The sequence below is a fragment of the Glycine soja genome, chromosome 12 (assembly GCF_004193775.1).
Source record: "Glycine soja cultivar W05 chromosome 12, ASM419377v2, whole genome shotgun sequence".
In the NCBI taxonomy this organism is placed as follows: Eukaryota; Viridiplantae; Streptophyta; class Magnoliopsida; order Fabales; family Fabaceae; genus Glycine; species Glycine soja.
The window spans coordinates 16,547,225-16,556,432 of record NC_041013.1 but is presented as its reverse complement, the minus strand read 5'-3'; the positions used below and the strand labels follow the sequence as shown (position 1 = coordinate 16,556,432).

The window sequence follows — 9,208 nt, the reverse complement described above, 5'->3', positions numbered from 1 at the left end:
TAAACTTATACTTACACATTTAATTTGATTACAAATAAACTAAATTATTTGTGACAATTAAAATCATACGTTATAATTTTTCATTAGACAATTTTGTTTGTTTGTTGAGATTAAGAGATAATATGAAACAATCAAGGATTTTAGTTTAAAAAGATAGTAAGAAAAAATAATTAAATATATTAGTTATATAAGAGAATTATCTAAAGAAATTACCATTAAAAATCATAAAAAATATATTTTATTTTTATAGGGACTAAATTAATACCAAAATTTTTATGATGATCAAATTAATAGTTTTTAAGTTTTGGAAGAATTCCAAATATATATATTTTTTAAAAAATCATCATATATATATGATTAATTTATTGAATTTATTTTAATTATCTTAAAATCATATTAATAGTATTTGCTTAATTACTATTTTTATTGCACTATTTTTAAAAGGTTGAATTAAGTGCCGTTATTCTCAAAACCGAACCAATGTATTCGCTTCTTGTGGTGGATTGTTTATCTTCATAGAACCCAACATCCTAAACCAAATCACAGAAGCCAAAAATCCTTTGCAGATGTGTTCCACTTCACGGATTTGACGTAACCCCCACCCCTCACCCAAAGTGGGAGGCTTTGGTATTCGTCGCCGCAAGTCCACCATGCTTGCTGAACCCCAATAGCATCGCGAAGAACAAAATAGTTAAGATCTCGAACCACGACCCCGGTTCCACAACATCCACACGCGTTAGCGGACACGGAGATGCAGAAGAACAATGACGCAAGTTGAGTCGAGCCCTCAGCGGCGAGGAGTACGAGTTGAGGTCGAGGCAGTGTGAGGCAGCGGAGACATTCAAGTTCAATGGTGGGGAGGACCAGTTCGAGGTCGAGAAGGCAAACATAGCATTTTTGGGTCACTTAATTACTTTCATTTTGCTTGTTGTGGTGGAATGAACTAATGTCTTTTTCCCCCGTTTCAAATTTTCTTTAAATCGAGTGGATGAATTTTTTTTACTGAGTACATTTGTTTCATGAAAGCATCTTACATTTCCACGAATGTGAAGATAGGAATGTTTATTCCTAGTTTCGTTAGGAGATTGTAAGAAAATATTCATGGATATCTTTTATTTTTAAGAAAATTGCATTTTCATGTCTACATACTTTTATTTTCATGAGAATATACGTGAGTAATTATTGGCTAACTCCACTGTAATTTTTATTTTTACTTTTATTTTCATTTATTATTTTAAAACTTTAAAAATATTTCTAGGAATGTTAAAAGTTAATGAAATTTATTTTTATATATGTCAAAGAATAACATTCTCGGCTGTAATATTGTTGGAGATTTGATTTCTTGAAATGTAAGATAATTTTGTGAAACAAATATTCCCTGAAAAATTTGAGTTTGTTTGCTGCTTAATTAGTTAGAAGACTTGCTTGGTGATGTGGGGAATATTGTTGAGATGGAAGCAAACGTGTAAATTATTGATCCAAATTTAGTGGCAATAATATAGGTTCTCTGTAAATACATAAAAAATTGAAGATGACCATTGGAAATTGGACGTTTGGCTGGTGCATGGTGAAGGAGGAAAAGATGAATTACTATATTTTTAATTTTTTTAAAAAAATAATAGTGGCAGTTATAAATTATCGGTATGTGCAAAATGAAAATTGCCAAAAATTTAAAATTAAATTCGTTACATTAATTGGACTGGAAGGGAATGCTATGGATTTTGAAAATAATAAGACTTAATTGAGCAATTTTAAAAAGTAATGGGACGAAATTAAATAGTAATTAAGCCTTTTTTATTAGTGTAAAAAATCATATCGAATTTTTTTATATATAAATACTTAATTATAAGGATGATAGCCTCTAATTTACTCATCGTATTGCTTTATGTTTAGATGGAAGGATTTGGAGTGGGAAAATGCATTTTTTTAACAGAAAATAGGGAGCTTTTTTTTTTCTTTTGATTAATTATATTTAATTGAAACTTTTTAAAAATTTATGGGATAATTAAGCTAAAGAGAAATTATCATATAATATTACATAAATTCAAGAAATAGATCAACAATATAATAAATAAAATAAACTTCTAACTTGGATACTTAATCAAATATCTTATTAACTAGTAAAATTTTGATGTAGTCTTTCATTATTCCCCCTGCATTTGTATAACTATCTTCATCTTTGTAAAGCACATCCATCATGCGCGCAAGGTTGACAACACGCATAAGAAATTTCATTGGTACTTGAGTAGGATTAAGACAAGCTGCATTAATGTCCTTCCAAGCACTCTCAACTAACTTAAGTAGTTCTTCAATGGTATCTTGCCTTGAGGTATTATGTTGCTTCATATAGCAATCAAGGCTTGAAACCACATGTCCTCTTTCTTGTTCATACTGCATAAATATGGTAGAATAAAATTAACATGAATCCTAATATGGTATATAATTACTATTTGATCTTGTTAATGGTATTAATTAGCAAACTTACTATTTGATCTTTTTCTTCCATCTTTCTAAAATTTTAGGAATGACTCACTTTTCTAATATGATTTTAAGAAACACCCAAACGCTGTATCGAGTCGATAAAGTTTAATTTAAAAGAGAAATTGTTATAAATGGGAGAGACAATCATCTTCCTCACGTCTTCTTTTAATTGTTGAACTTGTTTGATGTCGCTATCACCTTCCTGCAAATAGTTATAAAAAGTCTAGTGTAAATAATATTTTGTTGATTTTGACAAAAGTCAATAATCAAGTCAGGATATAAAAATTTAGCTTAAATTTGAGTTACTTTTGCTTTTAGTTTTCCAAATTTAAATTTATTTTCTGTAGTCCCTCAATTTCAAGCACTTTTTAGTTCCTCTCCATAAAAAAAATATATATTCTCATGCATATTGATTTTAGGGTGACAAAGATGTTAATTTTTTGAGTAAATTACAGTAACTCCGCTTGAAATTACACAAATTCTTTGTTATTTTTTATCATTACAGCAACCCCTTACAGGAATGCACGGTATGATGTTTTTCAAACAATTAAAGGGTTAATATAAGTATGAAAAGAGTGTCAATGTAATGTTCTTCAATCAATTAGGGGGTTTAGTATAGATGTAAAAAACAAGGGATATTATGTATATCTTAAAAAAAAAAAAACCTCAAACGATGTTATTGTTATTTACTTTTTTTTAGAGAATAAAATTAAAGAGCATGTTTTGAAATTAATGAACTAAAAAGTAATTTAAATTGGAGGACAAAAATAAAAAATAATTTAAATTTAAGGGAACAAATAAAAACATATTTAAATGAATATTTCTTATGATAAATATATTATCATGAAATTTTTCTTGCCAAAAATTTGATTCATAACTAGTAAAGTTATTCCAAAATAAATGTTAAACACATGTAAATCTGACATTAAGTAAATGAAACTAAATCTAAAAGGCAAGATTAGACATAGATGGATATGCACTTGCCGCAGAACTAGGATCATAGGAAAGGAAATAATCCCCCCATATGGTAGGATGAAAAGTTGCAGTGTGTCGAGTGATGTTCGAGTTGGGTTTGGCATCCAGGGCGAAAACCGGAAGTGATGATCATGATACATTAGACATGGTTTGGCTTTCGGGTATTTTGTATTGTATGGGTTAAAGGGCGAAAGGTTGATTTGGATGGTGTAGTAGTGTAGCTTTGCTTCGAATATTCAAGGACCCAACTCAATTTATTTATAGCTAGGGAGCTAAAGAGATATAATGGTCATCACTCACCAGTCAAGCTTTACGTAGGCGTAAAGTGAATTTTTAAAATAATACATTCAAAGTTAATAAAATTGATTTATTAAATTTATTATATGATTTTATTTAAAAGTTATCTTTCAAATTATGTGAAATATAAATCTCTTTTATTGAATTTTTGTAATTAATCTCGTTTAATATTTTTTATTTGTTAATAAAATTAATTTAGTTAATTTTTCTTCAAACGTCATTTATTTATAATATAAGATTTTATTAATTTTGGTTTTGAAAATCTTCTTCCAGATATATTGTAATTAGATGTTGAGGGCAATTTCAATTCCTATCAAGAAGACATTGACGTCCAGGAGAACCCTGATGCCTTGGAAATAATTGAATAAGTAATTATACTTGAATGCGTAGTAATTCTCTTGGTAGGCCTTTGGTGCCAGTTCCAACATGTTATTGACGCTTTATTAGATAGTATAAGTAGTGTCATCCCGTTCTACTACTATTACGACAAAAAAAATAAAAATGCATTTTGCAATATTTTTACATAGTTTTCAACGAAGTTATTTGAATCGTAAGATTTTCTTTTTCTGACTTTTAAACAGCTGTTTTCTTGTAACCTATGCTAGTGACACTTGCGATCTATATAATAATGGTTTTCCTTTTCTTTGTTTTTTTTTCTACCTTTCGTCTTGTTCAGAACATAATGCCGCAAGCAAACATCATACAGCCTAATTGACTGCAAGCTGAATAAGATCCAATTTTATTAAGAATAAAGTATCAAATTAATTCCTCATTTTTGGAGGTGTTGTGAATTTGATTTCTGAGATTTAAAAAATATCAAAATGATCATTGACTTTACATTCTGTTTGTTACGTTAGTCTCTGTCGTTAGTAGTCTCCTAACACCGTTAGTAAATGTGTGATGTGGCACGTTAAGTGCCACCTGGACACATACGTTGAAACTTCCACATCAATTTCTTCTACTTGTCACCACGTAAGGAGGGACTAAATTGACATAATTTAGGTGATTATCTTTTTTCCCAAAATGTTAAAACCCTAACGGCTACTTTAACATTCACGCTTTCATTCCATTTTTCCTCCTACTCATACTATCATCCTAACTTCTCTTTGCAGAATCTGATGATCACCTAAATTATGTCATTTTAGTCATTTTAATGTCAATTTAGTCCCTCCTTACGTGGTAAGTAGAAGAAACTGATGTGGAAGTTTTATGTGTGCGTCCGGATGCCACTTAACGTGTCACATCACACATTTATTAACGGTGTTAAGGATAAGAGACTACTAACGGCAAGGACTAACATGGCAAACAAAATGTAAAGTCGAGGATCATTTTGACATTTTTTAATTCTCAGGGATGAAATTGACATGCTTCCAAAAGTGAAGGACTAATTTGATACTTTACTCATTTTATTATGGATTTCTGAACACATTTTTTTTAAGGTTATCTTATCCCTTCCTTCTTTGAGCCAGAAATAGATATGATTGAAGTACGGGATAGGATCAAAGGTCTAATTAGGATATCACTTATTGGTGTTAAAAAATTAAAATATATATAATATATCTCATAAAATATGATCAATTCATATTTTTATATCCCAAAATTAAATTTATTATCATAATCAAACTATAAATATTATATAATCATTTATTATTATAAATTATTTTATGAACATTATCGTTAAATAATTAAAAAAATTCTTTTTTTTATTTAATGTCCATAAATAAGTATGATAAAAATATACAAAATATATAAATATTACATTAAATCATAATCAATACCATAATAATTAATTATTATATAGTGTTATCATGCTAAATGATTATATCATTTAATTACATTATATTCTTTTTAGAGCTCGATGCTTACGAATCTTTTTTTGGTAGATGTGATGCTTACCAATCTCACTTATATTATACTAAATTTTAATTATCTAATAGTTAAACTAAAAGTTGTTATTGAATAATTCAGTCAATAAATTTTCATAAATTTTTAGATCATTTAAACTTAATATATACAAAGTTAATTTTGGAATAAAATGATCTTTACCTCCCTCTCTCTCATGTATGATTATGTATACGATTCAGATTTCTTTCTTATACTCTCGTATAAATTTAACTTTCTAAAAAAAAAGGACAAGTTTACATTAGTCCAACCATATATATTTGATATCAAATAATTTATTTGGATTGTAAGAGTTTCTTTTTCTCACTTGGGTACGAGGTTAAACCTCCTTCAAACTGCTCAAGTTAACAGTTTCCACAACTATTTTCTTATCACTTATGCAAACCGACAATTTCTTATTCACCGTTAGATAGAAGGTCTTTTTTCTTTGTTTTTCTCCATTTCCTATTGTCCACACAAGATAATGTTGCATGATATTTTGATGCGTAATTCAGTTTTGGCCACACGTTCGGATAAATCATTCAACACATGAAGCACATGCCTTTCCGTACTGATTAGTTTTGTTTTGGAAGACATGACGGTGGATATTCATTTAATTACACTCTAAATTATGTTCTTTTTAAATATTGTTTGTGAGAGTGGAAATAATTAGAAGATATATCATTAAAAAAATTGTTTTTTTATCACTCACATTTTAAGACGGTTATAATGTTTTTTTTTTAAATATCAGGAGGTGATAGTTTTATAATTATGAAAAATAAATCTTTTTAATGACGCATATTTTAAAATAATTTTATCAAACCGTCTTAAAATATACAATAATATAATTAGAAGAAACAAAAAGGACAACTATTTTATGTGTAAAAACCCCCCTGTGAGCCCTCGAGCAACACCGGTCCTTCTTCCTAGAAGCCCAAGTGCTTTGAGATCAAGAAGTGGAACACCATTGCTATATGAGCTTTTATTTTTTTCTCCCTCCTTAAATTCTAATTTTTCTGATTCTTTTTTTTTTTGAAATTCACTTTTTCATTTTTTTTTACAGACATCATTGTCGATAACTGTGTTATCTGTTGAAACTACATCATGGATCTATGTAAGAAATTTTACATTTTTCAATATATTGAAAACAATTCTTTGATTTGAAGTGTTTCCTTCCGTTTCTTGAAAATTCTGATTAGCTTATTTTAGGTATCGAGTGCCAATCCAACCAGACTAGCGTCACTAGCGAGGAATGCACTGTGACATGGGGTATGATCCAAACCCCTCTTGTTTCTAATTCGATTTTATGTAAAATAACTTTTAGAATCCTATATGCTTATCTGTCTTCTTATTAGGGCTGAAGAAGATAGATATAAGGTGTTGGAATATTATAATTTTAATTTAATTATATATAGAATTTATAGTTAAAATATTGTTTAATTAGTTAGAGTGCTTGAGTCTGAGCTGCAAGGTAATGTGTTCGGAGTTGTTGTTCTTAATTAGAGTTTAACTTATTAGTGCAATGCTCAATGTGTGTTAATCATCAATATTTTGTAAATTAACTATACTTCCCTTACAGGCTTTAGTATTTGATTCAAAACCATTGTTTGAACACATTAAGTTATAATCTTGAAGGAACACAGCTTTTTTATCCTCCGATTCTCCCTATCCTCTTTTTTTTTTTTTTTTGTTCTAGATTGGGCTGTTATGTGTGTGTACAAGTGCATCCAGCATCCTTCTAAAAAAAAACGTGCATCCAGCATCCTCTGGTCCCTTTCATTACACGCCTATATATGGATTTTTATTTGACCTTTTTTCGCTTAGTAATCAAATGGCATATATGTGGACCATGTGAGACTCTGAAATCTCAGCACAGTTACCATGAGTTGTCCCATAATAGATGGTGCATATATCAATGTTATAATTTATTGTTGTCGGTTAGTGCCCGGCCGTGCCCAAATTTCAACTTTATATTAGATCTTATCTCAATTTTATATTTCCCTTCTTGTAATTACTCATTGATGTATATTAGTTTAGGTGTTTAACATGTGTACTGATCAGCTAATAGCATTTTGGATTAGAACATTCAAGAAAAAGTATTTTTTAATATGATAAAGATCAAGCTTATGAAGTAGCCTAAGCCACACATCTGAACCTATAAGCATGGAACTTATATTTTTGTGGTTGAATCTAGAGATTTAGGGTTAAACTATCAACGTTATGGAACTAACTAAATGTCCCTTAGCTTTCAATTATTGTCCGTATGTCACGGAAGGTAATTAATTAAATGGTTGGTTGTAATTAGGCATTAATTTATACCTATATATATATATATATATATATATATATATATATATATATATAATTTTTAGTAATGTTAAAGTAGTAATAATAATCAATCTTTTTTAATTATGCAGATTAAAATTGATCAATTAATCAAAATTAAATAACTATTCACTAATCATTCTTTATTTATTGTACAATTTTACCTTTAAATTATTTCATAAATTTTAAATTATTCTTTTAATTTATATTAATTTTTCAATATTTTTATATTATTATTTTTTTTATTCTTTCATTTTTTATTAACTATATTTAATTTTATTGCTTTAGGTATGAAAAAAGAAGCTTAAAATGATTTAACTTTTGTTGGAAACATTTATAAACCATAGCATAGACATCAAACTATAAGATTTTATGATGTGGACATCAAAGTCCAAGCCCATGACAACCACCAGACCCAGACTCATGACCAGATGGAAGCCCAAGACCCAATCCAAGGCATAGGAGGACCCATGACAAGAGCAAGAGCGCAAAAGGCCCAAAAGCTTTGGAGCATATGGTGACTATTCTGAGGTCAGTTCAAATGCAGGGAGAGACCTAACATTTGGAGGCCCACAAGGGATAGTTGCTAGTCCTATGTGTTGAATGCTTGGAATGAAGGCCCATTTATAGACTTTGGGATTTTACATTTCTCTTATTTTGTTGAGAACTAATTTGTATAAAACCTTTTGGAACTGAATGAAGAGGACAATTGTGGTTTTTGTCAAAAGTGTGAGCATTGTCTCTGCTAGGGTTCTTCCTTGAACCAACTGATCTTATAAGGAATTCACCCAATTCTTGTGGCGATCCTCTATCTAGGCTTATCAAACCTCGTTGTTTGTGGTGCCTATTCGATTTTCTGTCTTCCATGTTTTTCTGTTCGTTTCTGCATTTCAGCGTTCTTCAGTTAGTGCCTTTAGCCTGATTTTCCCAGGTTCGTTCTACACGTTTTATGAGTTTGTTTCTGTTGTTTCTTGACCCTAAATTGTAGTTCAGAGCGTAATCTTTCTCCTTATTTTGGAATCACTCAAATCCGAGATCTGTACACTGAGATACGATCGAAAATTAAAACTCATTCTGGGTTGTTGTTGGTGCTCGAATTCCATCCTAGAAGATCCAATTTGAACCAAGCACTTGGTTTTCCCATCATTTTAGGTGCATGGGTCTCTCTGGAGCTTGTATCACCACATATGGAGCATTTCACGCAATCTTGGTGCACTGCTTTGTCAATGTAAGTTGTACCACTTATGTG

The 9,208-nt window shown here is 29.7% G+C and overlaps 2 long non-coding RNA genes across 2 annotated transcripts; one reads left to right on the top strand and one right to left on the bottom strand.

Annotated features, from left to right (window-relative positions):
* Positions 1-2,011: 2,011 nt before the first annotated feature.
* On the bottom strand, positions 2,012-2,682 carry LOC114379504. The gene is made up of 2 exons (XR_003659505.1): positions 2,486-2,682; positions 2,012-2,391 (listed from the first exon to the last, which is right to left on the bottom strand). It is a non-coding gene; the product is annotated as an uncharacterized LOC114379504 (long non-coding RNA).
* A 3,859-nt stretch (positions 2,683-6,541) lies between these two features.
* Positions 6,542-9,174, top strand: LOC114378088. The gene is made up of 3 exons (XR_003659251.1): positions 6,542-6,748; positions 6,844-6,903; positions 8,248-9,174. It is a non-coding gene; the product is annotated as an uncharacterized LOC114378088 (long non-coding RNA).
* The last annotated feature ends 34 nt before the right edge of the window (positions 9,175-9,208 follow it).